The sequence below is a fragment of the Schistocerca americana genome, chromosome 1, assembly GCF_021461395.2.
Source record: "Schistocerca americana isolate TAMUIC-IGC-003095 chromosome 1, iqSchAmer2.1, whole genome shotgun sequence".
NCBI classification, from domain to species: Eukaryota; Metazoa; Arthropoda; class Insecta; order Orthoptera; family Acrididae; genus Schistocerca; species Schistocerca americana.
In genome coordinates, this window is record NC_060119.1 from 33,555,639 (window position 1) to 33,569,862 (window position 14,224).

Sequence of the window (14,224 nt, forward strand, 5' to 3'; positions counted from 1 at the left end):
ACAAGGAAGGCAATTGGAAAGAAACCATGGATAACAGAAACACTTCAGTTGATCGATGAAAGAAGGAAGTACAAAAATGTTCAGGAAAATTCAGGAATACAGGAATACTAATCACTTAGGAATGAAATAAATCGGAAGTACAGGGAAGCTAAGGCGAAATGGCTGCATGAAAAATGTGATATCGAAAAAGAAATGATTGTAGGAGGACTGACTCAGCATTCAGAAAATTTAAATCAACCTTCGGTGAAATTAAAACGAATGGTAATCACATTGAAGATTGCAATTGGAATTCCACTGTTAAATGCAGATGAGAGAGCAGATAGATGAAAAGAGTATACTGAAGGCCTTTTGAGGGGAAAGATTTGCCTGATGAAGCGTTAGAAGAAAAAACAGGCATCGATATAGAAGAGACAGGGGATCCAGTATTATAAACAGAATTTAAAAGATCTTTGAAGGACTTAATATCAAATGAGGTAGAAGGGATAGATAACATTCCATCAGAATTTCTAAAATCGTTGAAGGAAGTGCCAACAAAACGACTATTCGCGTTGGTGTGCAGAAGGCATGAGTCGGGCGATATACCATCTGACTTGCGGAAAAATATCATCCACACAACTCCGAACATTGCAACAACTGACAACTGGGAGAAGTATTGCACAATCAACTTAACAGCTCACGCGTCCAAGTTGCTGACAAGAATAATACACAGAGGAATGGAAAATAAAATTGTGGATGTGTTAGATGGCGGCTTTAAGAAAGGTAAAGGCACCAGAGAGGCAGTCCTGACATTCCGGTTGATAATGGAAGCAAGAATGAAGAAAAATCAATACCCGTTCATTGAATTTGCGGAACTGGAGAAGGCGCTCGACAATGGAAAATGATCCCAATTATTCGAAAATCTGAGAAAAATACGGGTAAGCTATAGGGAAAGACGGGTAATATACAATATGTACAAGAGAGAAGAGGGTACAATAAGCGTGGAAGACGGATTAAAAGGGGAGTAAGACAGGAATTTTGTCTTTGGTTCCCACTGCTCAACCTAGACGTCGAAGTATCAATGATGGAAATAAAAGGAAGGCTCGAGAGTGGCAGATACAATTGAAGGTGAAAGGATATCTAGAATAAGATTCGCTGATGAAATTGATACCCTCAGAGTAAGTGAAGAAAATTACAGGGTCTGCTGAATGGAGTGAACGGTCTAATGAGTACAGAATATGGATTTAGAGTACATCGAAGAAAGACAAAAGTAATGAGAAACAGCAGAAATGAGAACAGCGAGAAACTTATGAGATTTCAAGCTTTCACGGCGTCTTTCAGCTATGAAATCTTCTCCGATAATCACAACGTTTCAATGGATTCCGTATCGTCTTCGCCTGAAGATGACGGATACGGAAGCCATTGGAACGTTAAGAAAAGACGACGACGCCATTCGGCTAATAACCCCAGAAGATTTAATGGCGAGAAGCTTAATATCAAGATTGGTGATCATGAAGTAGACGAAATTAAGGAATTCTGCTACCTGGGCAGCAAAGTAATCCTTGACGGACGGAGCATGGAGGACATCAAAAGCAGACTAGCACTGGCAAAAACAGCATTGCTGGCCAAGAGAGGTTTACTAATATCAAACACAGGCCTTACTCTGAGGAAGGAGTTTCTGAGAACGCACGTTTGGAGCACAGCATAGTATGGCAGTGAAACGTGGGTTGTGGGGAAACTGGATCAGATAAGAAACAAAACATTTCAGATGTGAGGCTGCAGACGAATATTGAAAATTAGGTGGAATGATAAGGCATGCAATGAAGAGGTTCTCTGCAGAACCGGCGAGGAAAGGAATATATGAAAAACACTGACAAGAAGGAGGGAGACAATGGTAGGACATCTGTTAAGGCATTACGGAATGACTTCCATGGTACTAGAGGGAGCTGTAGTGGCCAAAAGCTGTAGAGGAAGATAGAGATTGGAATACATCCAGCAAATAACTGGGGACATAGGGTGCAATTGCTACTCTGAGATGAAGAGGTTGGCACAGGAAAGGAATTCGTGGCGGGCCGCATCAAACGAATCAGGAGACTGCTGACTCGAAACAAGAAAAAAACAGGAAAGACAAGCTCTTTTTACCGCTATGAAAACTGGTCTCGGCCAGAATTACCAAATTCGATTGTGTGGTAACATCGATAAGTAGTACTGTTATAAGTAGAATTTATTTGATTCGATCGTTTGTTCTGGGAACCATATGCCGGCGCAGATGGTAAGTCAACGATCACAGTGGCTGTTAGAAATATCATATCGGGTTGATGGAAAGTGTGCGATTTCTATCAGTGATGTAGCCGAACACGTCTCTCCCTCATGAAGACGTCTTGTTCACACCCAACGGCCACGGAATAATATACAGAAGAATGGAAAATAAAATTGAGGATGTGTTAGATGACGGCTTTACGAAAGGTAAAGGCATCAGAGAGGCAGTTCTGACGCTCCGGTTGGTAATGGAAGCAAGACTGAAGAAAAATCAAGACCCGTTCAACGAATTTGTCGAACCGGAGAAGGCGTTCGACAATGGAAAGTGATCCGTTATGCGAAATTAATTCACTCTCCATATTTTTTCCTGGTCTTTATCTTGCGTCTTTACGGGATACGCATGTTACTTATCGTATTTGGGAATGTCAGTGGTAGAGGTGGGCTGGATTCTCACATATCAAGAGGCCTAGGTTAAGATTATAGCCTCAATTTCAGTAAGCTATAGCTTCTTTGTTTAGTAAATGTTAAGTCAGAACGTGGTTAGGGAGTAGTGTGCGTCGACTAGCTAAGAGTAAGCGCCAGATGTAGAGAGCGCTCCAGGAGCAGAGGCGGAGGACAAAGGCAGATTGTGGACGAGAGTGTCTGCCACAGAAAGCGAGAGCGGGTGCAGCAGCTCATCCAGCTGTGCCGAATATAGAGTTTTAGCCATCCAGTTGGGTTTTACCAGTTCATGAAACATTTCATCATTTATCTGTCTCTTTCCACTTAGTAAAGTTACAGATTCCTTCTCTTCGATTAAATAAATCGAATACGTCTCCCTTCCCGTCACTGCACACAGGATCGCTACGTTCACATTTACCAACGTCGTGGAAATCAGCTACGACCCCGGTTATCCAGTCACGACTAAAACGTAGCAGTAGTACACTGGTGTCCAAAACTTAAGTACAAAAATAAATTTCTCATGACGTGCCACTGCCAAATAATACAGCTCTCTGAAAATTGGACCATTCTTCGAAACAATTGCTAGTACAGTGTACAACTTAACGGAATACGCAACAGGACGATCAGAAATGACCATTTATTGAGAAACAAAAACCACACTGAAGTCACTGCGATTCGTGATGGTTCCCTGGACATTACAAAAGGTGGAACGTGAATATTAATACGGTGTGTGACCATTACGTTCGGCAGTGCATATAGTGCGAAATTCTCCCATGCTGGCCCCAAGGATGGTAGAGAGTTCTTGTGGTACGGCGTTCCATTCCAGTTGAGAACTGCTGGATGGTTGTGGGTGCATGTGGTCTTGCTGGCTGCAGTACGTGTGTCCAACGCATCCCAAACGTCCTCTGTCGGTTTGAAGTCGGAGAAACGAATGGGCCAGATCATTCGTCGATTGTGTTCTCGTTCCAAGAACTCCCCACCTGCGCTGTTCGATGCGGTCGCGCATTATCATCCACAAAAATGGTTAGCGTCGAACGCACCTCTGAAGAACCGCACATGGGGAAGGAGTCGGTATCACAACAACGTTGACTGGTGGGTGTACCGCTTTCAAAGCTCTGGAGGTCGGTACGCCCACGCAGCATTATGCCTCCGCACACCTAACACCTGCAACCCAAAGCGATCGTGTACGATGGTGCTGGAAGCACCTTCAAAAGGCGAGAGATGGGACCACCCAGCGCACCCAGGAACATCGCCTGACAGGGTTACACGGTGTGGGGAGGCATTAGTTGCATGGGCGTCCAGACTTCATTCTTATGGACGGCAATGGGCGATAACAGTGGAAAGCGCAGATGGAGAAGCTATTGGAAGGAGAGCGTATTCTGAGAATGTACTCCCCTGCCCGCCCCACCGCCTTAAATCGCATCGAGCACGCATGGGATACTTTGCATCGCGTCCACGTGCACCAAAAACCATCCACCTGTTGTCAACAGCGCTGCTGGAGGAATGGTACGTCCTGCCACGGGAACTCCTCACCAACTGTGTGGCCAGCACGGGAGCGGCCACTTACCCCATTAAGAACCATGGCCCGACTTTTGTAATGTTCAAGAGGCCATCATGAATTGTTGTAATTGTTATCTTTGCATAAAACGGTCATTTCTGACCGTCCTATTATGTATTTTGTTCATTCATCTTCTGAACTATACTGTAGCAGTTCTTTCTGTCTATGGTCCAATTTTAAGTGAGCTACGTTACTTGGTAGTGACACATCACGAGAAAGTTTCTATCGTCCTCAAGGTTCACACAGCAGTGTGTTTACACGGAGCGAACACCGACTGTGGAAGCAGAAATGCGGCAACCAAAGCCGCTTTCCAAGAATCGGTATTGGCGGGTCGGTACAGGGTGTTTCCGCAAGAGCGTGCAAAAATTTAACAGGATATAGAGGATGCTCCGCTGAACAATTTGAGTTAGGGACATCGGGGTAATAGTAATAAAAACATATTACTGTGTACTATTTTATATACATTACTTAACTGAAAATACCATCATTGACGCAATGGACGTACCATTTCTACTGTATCTTAAAAAATGTGCTCAAACAGAACGCCATCAACCTCAATGCAACCATTACATTGGTGAACAAGATTCTAACGCACCCACACAAACATCCCTGGTATGTGTCGAATCACATCACAGGCAGCTACAGTTCCATCTCCGTATCCACTAAGGTTGTAACCTCCCCGCAAAATATAATGTCAATGAAAATGTAAATGAGCCAAGTGTAACCTCCCAATACAATCATTAAATTAAATGAATTTTTAAATATCGTAACCTCTGAAGAAAATTGGCTCCGATTTATAGTCTCTGTGCAAAGAATGCATTCACACTTAATATTCCCACAAAATTCTTTTCTCATTTAATGTCAAGTTCGGAATAGAAAAATTCCTAAACACCAAAAATAATAAAAAAAATTCTGTAACCTGATAAATTTTATAAGGACAGCAGCGCTGGCCTTTGGCCCTGTATTCTGAATAAAAAAGCAAAAAATTCTTACCTCAATAAAACTGCAATTATATCCGCTCTTAATTACTCAATTCGACACAGCTTCGTGCAATGCTGGCATATATTTTTTGATTTTTGGATGCAATGATAACGCATTGGAAATTCTTTAAATTGAAATGAATGCTTTTCTTTAAAAGAGTTGCTTTATATTATAAAAATTATTATTGGGGAATTTTTTTTAAACAAATTAAATTACAAGTAACATACATTATTTAATATGCGCAAGGCTGCTTCTTTACCTTCTACAACAATACTCATCCTCCAGAGTCCTGACCAGAGTCGCGAACAGAGCGCACAGCCGACGCATGCCGACTCCCGCCGACTAGCACGGACTAGCACGGACTGACGACTACTGTCGACTGACTACTACTACTACTACTACTACTACTACTAACTCGCTACTACTGTCGACTCGCGCGGTGAAGCGCAGACTAGCAACAGCTAACGATAAACTACTCTTTGGTCAGAGATTCTGTCATGCCTCGCCCATCGCCGGCAATGTGTGCGTCTTTCAAGGTCCCATACACAAGTGACTTTAGATATCCCCATAGGAAATAATCAAGGGGATTTAGGTCAGATGACCTCGCAGGCCATGGAATAGGACCTCCCCTACCAATCCAGTGACCAGGAGCTACAGCATCGAGGTGGTTGCGGACATCCACACTGAAGTGAGGTGGTGCACCGTCATGATGTATCCACATCCTCTCTACGTTCTCCAACACTGCAGGTAGAACTCTGCACGAACCTCAAGTAAGGTGGCTATTCAGACCGCAAATGGTTCAAATGGCTCTGAGCACTATGGGACTCAACATCTGAGGTCATCAGTCCCCTAGAACTTAGAACTGCTTAAACCTAACCTAAGGACATCACACACATCCATGGCCGAGGCAGGATTCGAACTTGCGACCGTAGCGGTCGCGCGGTTCGAGACTGTAGCGCCTAGAACCGCTCGGCCACACTGGACGGCTATTCAGACCGCCTGCTGCATCATGGCTTCCCAGTAATCGGGCTCGTCCTCCTTGTTTCCATGCAGGAAATAAAGAATGTAGATGTAATTAACCAGTACAGTACGTGTAAACGTGTACGCATGTCAATTGTAAATAAGCTGGGAAACAGTAACGCTAGACAAAGCGGTACACAAGTTTACTTCCACATCTCCGAGCCCATGTTTCCCTACCTCAAATTCTTCAGTGGAGCATTCCTTATGTCCTGTTACATTTTTGCACACTCTTACGGAAACACCCTCTACAATCAACCAGGAGCACTACTGGTAGTGTTCCAGCAGTGGGTTTGTGAGTACACCCAAGGCGACTGCATGCTGACGTTTCGCTGCTCGGTCGCGCGCCGTTTCACTGTGCACGGCTGCGCGTCGTGAATCACCGGCTATTTCTGCCGCCACGCTGTGGCGTGGACCACAGCACGGGACTGCTCTCACGACTCAGGTCGAGGCTCCATCGGTGCTACACACCACTTCGTCTCATCTCCATCGTGACGACTCTGCTCTTCCATTCGCTGTATACGAGTCATCTTCCGATGTCTCCAACAACACATACGAGACTCCTCGACAAAAACGAGGCGCAGTTCTGTACCAGAATATAACGAACAGCTGATGGGCAACATGTAAAATCCTAGAAGATCGTTGACCAAAGTTATGTCACGTATGGAGCAGAGTACACATCCCAGCTGTGCGGTAAACATAAAGCTATCGTCATCCCGAGGGTTGCGGTTTACTAAGCATAGCCTTATAGCAGGTGCTATGCCCTTGCGATGTTTCGAGGTTTGAACTGATTTACCCAGCGAGTTATAGGGGAAATTACACTTACGCGTGGTACCTGAACCACGGTAAAACTCAAAATTTTCCAAATGAACGAAAAATTCCCCAGAGGTTAAAGAAGCGATACGCGACTGATAAAAAGCGTAGACTGTCAGATATTTTGATTCAGAGGCTCCAGTTAACCACTGAGACCCCAGCCCCACTAACGAGCTACATGTCACAGTTTTGCATAAAACATCCAAGCTGGTGCATACTTTAGTACACTGAAGTGACAAGTCATGAGATACCTCCTAATATCGTGTCGAAACTCCTTTTGCCCGGCGTAGCGCCACAACTCGACGTGGCACGCACTCAAAAAGTTGTTGGAAGTCCCCTGCAGAAATATTGAGACACGAGTCCCCCACAGCGGTCCACAATCGCCAAAGTGTTGCCGATGCAGTATTTTCTGCACAAACTGATCTGTCGATCCTGTCCCATACATGTTCGATGGGAGTCATAACGAGCGATCTGTATGGACAAATCATTCGCTCTTATTCTTCAGCTAGTTCTTTGAATCAGTCGTGAACAGTTGTGACCCCATAAAAACTGCTTCATTGTTTGGGACATGAATGGCTGCATATAGTCTCCGAGCAACCGAACGTAACCATTTCCAGTCAATGATCGGTTTAGTTGGACCGGAGGATCCACTCCATACCATTCGAACACAGCCCACAGCATTATGAAGCCAGCACCAGGTCGCACAGTCCCTTGCAGACAACTTGGGTCCATGGCTTCGTGGGGTCTGCACCACACTCGATCCACGGTTTTCCAGTCGTCTCGCTGCAGGGGGTGTCGTTTTGTTAGTACAGCCGCCTGCTGCCGCAGTCCATTAACGCCACATTTCGCCGCACTGTCCTTACGGATACGTACGTCGTACGTCCCACATCGATTTCTCCGGTTATTTCAGGCAGTGTTGCTTGTCTGTTAGCACTCACAGCTCCACGCAAACGGCGCTGTTCCCAGTAGTTAAACGAAGGTCATCTGCGACTGCATTGTCCACGGTGAGAGGTAATGCCTGAAATTTGTTACTCTCGGCACACTCTTGACAATGTGGATCTCGAAATATTGAAATCCCTAACGATTTACGAAATGGAATCTCTCATACGTCTAGCTCCAACTGCCATTCCCCTCTCAAAATCTGTCAGTTTCCATCGTGCAGCCGTTACCACATAAATCACCTGAGTACAAACGGCAGCTTCGCCATTGCACTGCCGTTTTGTACACTGGATATGCGACACTGCCGTCATCTGTACAGGTGCATACCGCTACCCTGTCACGTCATTGTAAGTGTGTTAAACGTCCGTTAAGACTTGGAGAATACGTGCAGGTATGGCGCTGGAGAAGACGGAAATAGCAAGCTGGCGCCTGCAGAAAGACGACGATGTCTCCTCTTACTGCTGTCTCTTCCAAGACACGCAGGTATTTTGGAATGTTCTTGTCCTTCGTAACTGTATATCGTTGAAGAACTATGACAAGCAAATAAATGTACTTTTGTAATCTGTACAACAGTAATTAGACCCGAAGCTCTCTACGCATCTGAGACACTAAACCTTCAACACAGAACACTAAAAGAGGAATTAGAAGTGAAAGAACGTAAGATAATGAGGAAAATCCTAGGACCAAGAACTAAAGATGGGGTACATTATCCAAAACCCAATGCAGAAATATATAAAAATATCTCCAAAATAACAGACACAATGCCCATGAAAAGAATCCAATTCATGGGGCACTTAGAAAGAATGGACTCAAACAGGTTAACGCACAAAATCCATACATTTTTAAAGAACAAAACTACAAGACCGAACTGGTACAAACAGACGGAAAAAGACCTGAGAGAATTAGGGTCTCCAAATCTACATGATAAAAAATGAAATCAGAAAAATCACAAACACACGGGGTTTTGAGGAAGAAGAGAGAAAAACTAACCGACATACATGGTCTACGCAACGAAAGCTAGCCCATTCGTTGTTTATGAGGGAATACTGGGCGAAAAGGAAGGCCAACAAATGTTGATTACGCGTGGTCCTAAGTGATCCATCCGCGAAGAAGAAAGAAGAAGTTGAGGGTGAGCTCCAATGAACAAGTCTCACCAGCTGAACGGCGGGTCAGAGCAAGACTGAAACCGGAAAGAGTGTGCTGGTTCCGTACCGAGACGCGGTTGAAACTCGTCACAAATATGGGACTGACGGAGGATATCGAAAAAGTTAAAAAAAACGGGGATCTAGTTTTGTACTGCCGCGAAATAGCGGAGAGACTGCAACGGACGTGATGCGTGAATAGGGTGGCAGACATTGAAACAAAGGCATTTTTTGTTGCGGCAGAAACTTCTCGTGAAATTTCAATCACCAACTTTCTGCTCTGAATGCGAAAATATTCTGTTCGTTCTCACCTACATAGTGACAAATGATCATCACGATAAAGTAAGAGAAATCAGAGCCCGCACAGAAAGATTTAAATCCTCGTTTCTCCCACGCGCTGTTAGAGAGTCGCATCGTTGAGAAACAGTTTGAAGGTCGTTCGATGAACCCTCTGCCACGTGTTTAGTTGTGAATTGCAGAATAATCATGCAGATGTAGAATAAATTAATATCTGAATACTCTGTACACGAACCGCGGGAAACACGGAAAATAGCCCTATTACCGTATGTACAAGAGGTCACTGAAAGTCTGGGCAAAATTCTCTGCCGAGTCGGCATCACGCCAATCTTTCGGAGCAATAACAAAATAAAAGATGTTCTAGGCTCAACGAGAGATGCAGTCGAAAGCTATACACCGCAGGAGTCTACGAAATCGGTTGGGAATGTGGACTGGTGCGTGTAGGCGAGACGTGGCTGCCGACCAGCACACCAGCTGTAGAGCACGAAAGATATATCCGCCTGGGACAACGCACCAGGTCAGCGCTGGCGGAACACCAGAATGAGTGCGATAAACAAATAATGTTTCGTGAAGCCCGTTTACTGGCGAAATAGCCATTTACATCGAGGAGGAAGATTAGACAGGCGGTAGAAAGAGCCAAGCGACCCACCGACATGAACATCACTGCAGATCAGATAGCACACCAACTGCTCATAGACGGGAAAGGAAGCCATAGAATCAAAGTTCCGAAAGTACAGCAAGAGGCCCAAGAACAAACGAGGGATCTGACTCTCCCATTCTAGATATCTGAATTAAACAAGGCTATTAAGGAGAGCAAAACTGGTAAAGCATCCGGCCTAGATGACATCCGTATGGAGTAAATCAAGAATTTCGGCCCAGAAACAAGAAAGTGGATCCTGCAGCTTTTCAACAACCGCATGAACCAGTGCCAAATACCAAAGATCTGGCGAAAGAGCAGGGTGATAGCTCTTCTGAAACCTGGAAAGGAAGCAAATCGTCCCAAGAATTTCAGACCAGTTAGCCTTTTGAGTCACCTTTATAAACTGTTCGAACGTATGATTCTGAATAGAATCCTACCAGTAATAGACCCTCTTCTCATAGCCGAACAAGGAGGATTTCGACCAGACAGAAGCTGCACAGGGTAACTTTTGAATCTCACTCAGTTTATAGAGGATGGCTTCGAAACCCGTCAAGTAACGGGCGTGGTCTTCGTGGATCTCACAGCAGCGTGTGATACTGTCCATCATTGGTTACTCCTTGCAAAATTATACAATATGATCAAGAGCGCCCACCTCGTTAGACTACTCAGCACACTCCTCCAAAACCGCAGGTATTTTGTTGAATTTCAAGGACAACGCAGTCGCTGGAGAGCGCAGAAATATGGTCTTGGCTCTACTTCTTTTCAACATTTATACCAACGACCAGCCATTGACCCCAGGCACAAGGAGATTCTTATATGCAGATGACCTAGCTCTTGCTACGTAGAGTTCATGCTTTCAAGGAGTGGAAAGAAACCTGACAACTGCACTTAGAACACTGTCAAGCTACTACAATCGGAACCAATTCAGACCAAACCCTTCGAAGACACAAGTGTATGCCCTTCATTTAAGGGGGGGGGGGTGGTTGGGTTGGGGTTGGTTTCTTTGGGGGAGGAGACCAGACAGCGAGGTCATCGGTCTCATAGGATTAGGGAAGGACGGGGAAGGAAGTCGGCCGTGCCCTTTCACAGGAACCATCCCGGCATTTGCCTGGAGCGATTTAGGGAAATCACGGAAAACCTAAATCAGGATGGCCGGACGCAGGATTGAACCGTCGTCCTCCCGAATGCGAGTCCAGTGTGTTCATTTAAGGAACAGGGAAGCTAATCGTGAGCTACATATTGCATGGTCAGGCATCAAACTCCAGCATCATCACGCACCTAAATACTTGGGAGTCACTGTCGATAGAACTCTGACATTCAAAACTCACTGCAAGAACACCAAAATGAAAATCTCCTCTCGAAACAACCTAATTCTCAAACTAGCGAGGACACAGTGGGGATCACATCCACAAACTATTCGCTGTTCTGCAATGGCACTGTGCTTTTCTACTGCTGAATACGCTTCTCCAGTCTGGTACAGGTCATCTCATGCCGGACAAGAAGACATTGCTCTCAACGAAACCTGCAGATTGATCACAGGTTGCTTAAGACCTACCCCAACTGATACGCTCTACTGCCTGGCTGGAATAGCGCCATCTTGGGTACGCAGAACAGTGGCTCCCAACAAGGAGAGACTGAAAGTGGAACAGGACAGCGCCCATCCACTGCACGGACATAATCCACCACAGCAACGGCTGAGATCGCGACAGAGCTTCCGGAGAACATCCGAGAAGCTCACCATTTCACCAGAGAAGGCAGTGCTGGAGTTATGGAAGAAGTCAACGCCTCACCTGCAGACGCCAGAAGCTGCAGAACTACCACCTGGACACAACGAGAGCTGGCTGGTGTGGAAATCTTTAAACAGATTATGATCAGGAGTTGGACGATCCAGAGACAACCTGACGAGATGGGGCTTCATAACAGAAGATATGTCCTGTGATTGTGGACAAGAACAAACCACAAGCCACGTGCTCCAGTGCCTTTTGTGCCCTACATCCTGCACGAAGACTGATCTCCTGCAAGCCACTCCAAGCGCCTTGGAGGTTGCAAAGTACTGGGCACATGTAATATAAATACAATATATATTGATGTGTATGGCTATTGTAAATTTGTATGTTTCTGACTCGAGAGTAAAAAATAAACAGGGAGGAGGGGTATAGGCTTCCTCCGGCGACTGGCTGCCAGCAGTGACATCGCTACGGGAAGACGACGCGCGCAAAGCGACTCACTCAGGCGCACGGGGGACAGCGGTGGTCGTAAGTAAACTAAAGGCCGGCACGTCGCAGCCAGCACCCGGCGACAAGTAAACAGCACTACGTCACAGCTAGCGCCTCTACCTAATCCTGCTGTTTCCACCAATGGCAAGAAATAATGTCAACACGTCAGGCACGGCTTTATCCACCGATGACAAGGAGTAAGACAAAGGCCAATAAAGAACGCCTAACACTCTCGTCCTCAAGCACCCTATCCTCCGCTACTATATGAGTTGTAAAGTAAAGTCTCTCATTCAGCACTCAGAAAGCCCTGAGGAAGGCCACCTGCAACAGCGGCCGAAACGTCGGACAATTTTATATATTGACAATTCGGTCTGCAGCCAGAAGAATTTTACTGACAGTAGCAACGGCCGCGGACGCCTACGCATCCATGGAAATGGTTACGTTCGACTGCTTGGAGACCACATGCAGGCAATTTTCATAGGTGACAGTGCCCCATGTCACCGTGCCACAACTGTTCGAGCTTCGTTTGAAGAACGTTCTGGGCATTTCGAGCGAATGATTTGGCCGTTCAGATCGCCTGACATGAATCCCATGCAATATTTATGGGTCACGATCGAGAGGTCAGTTCGTGCACAAAATCGTGTGCCGGTAACACTTTCGCAATTATGGACGGCTACGGAGGCAGCGGTGTTTCTACAGGAGACTTTTGTCGACATGTTGAGTGCACGTCGCGTCGAGTTGCTGCGCTACGCAGGACGTCCGAGACGATATTAGGAGGGGTCACGTGACCCTTGTCGCTTCAGTGAAGTCGCATACTACATTTTCGCTATTCATGCAGTAAAACTTCACCAGACGTTTTAATTCATCAACTCTATTCGAAATACTTTTTCCAGACAGCATCGGGATTTACTACTTAATGAACTTGCAAAATTACATCACTGTACGGCTGATAGATCACGAGATATGACGCCCTATACATTGAGATACGTGAAAAACTAGCTTTTCGTAAAATGGTGCGAAAATTCCCTAGACTAATCTCATCCGCTGTGATATTCATAACACTTAACGATTTCCAACAAACTTAACTCATAATTCCAAATCTCCAGTATTTTTAATTAGTCAATGGCTTAAAAACCCAAACCTGTAAAAAAATCGGTTTTGCATCTTCAACCATAACAACAACATGCTTTACATGCATAAAAACTTGATGTTTCTGTTCATCCCGCAGGTAAGCGGCTGTGTTAACCTTGTTATTTTTTCTATTTATTGGTCTTACAGATGAGTAGGAACATCTCACAAGTTGTTTTGGATCTAGGACATTAACAAACAAAGTAGAGTATACCTTGGCCAAAAAAGTTTTATTCAATACAGGAACTAAAAATATGGCTTGAATTGTGTTTCATTTACCGCTATCCAAATAAAAATTGTTTTATCTCCTAATAACGTTATTGTAACATTAAACTGACGAACTTGATTTGTTTGTGTTTACACTGAGTCACTGACATCAAGTTTTAAAATGATGTCTTTGAGTCTACAAGCTGTACAGCTAGGACTAACGATGAGCTTTCCAACAACATTTCCTTGACTAGGAAATGACTCCTCATGTCTAAAAATAAACGTGTTCAATTGGCCTTGTTTTTTTTAAAAAAAATCTTTTAAATTACAAATTTTACATGTATACAATCTAACTTATTGCGTATTTTTACATAGACTTTGATCACAGCACAACCTCCTGGATTTAGACAGTGCAAGATGGTTCTTCATTTCCGTCGAATTCTTCATATTCTTCTGAAGAAACAGTGACGATTACTGCTTCTATCCACCACACAAATTTCGAAACACAACCCTACATTTGCAGCCGAAACACGAGTCACTTTAAAGTATACGTTAAAACAGAACTTTGGTTAATGAAATGGAATTGCAAATTTCCTTGTCATGTACTGAA

The 14,224-nt window shown here is 44.7% G+C and overlaps 1 protein-coding gene across 4 annotated transcripts in view; it reads right to left on the reverse strand.

Annotated features, from left to right (window-relative positions):
* The window catches only part of LOC124620272 (calcium-binding protein E63-1), a 602,105-nt gene that overhangs the window by 327,125 nt on the left and 260,756 nt on the right, over positions 1 to 14,224 (reverse strand). The gene's annotated exons all lie outside the window — the stretch shown is intronic.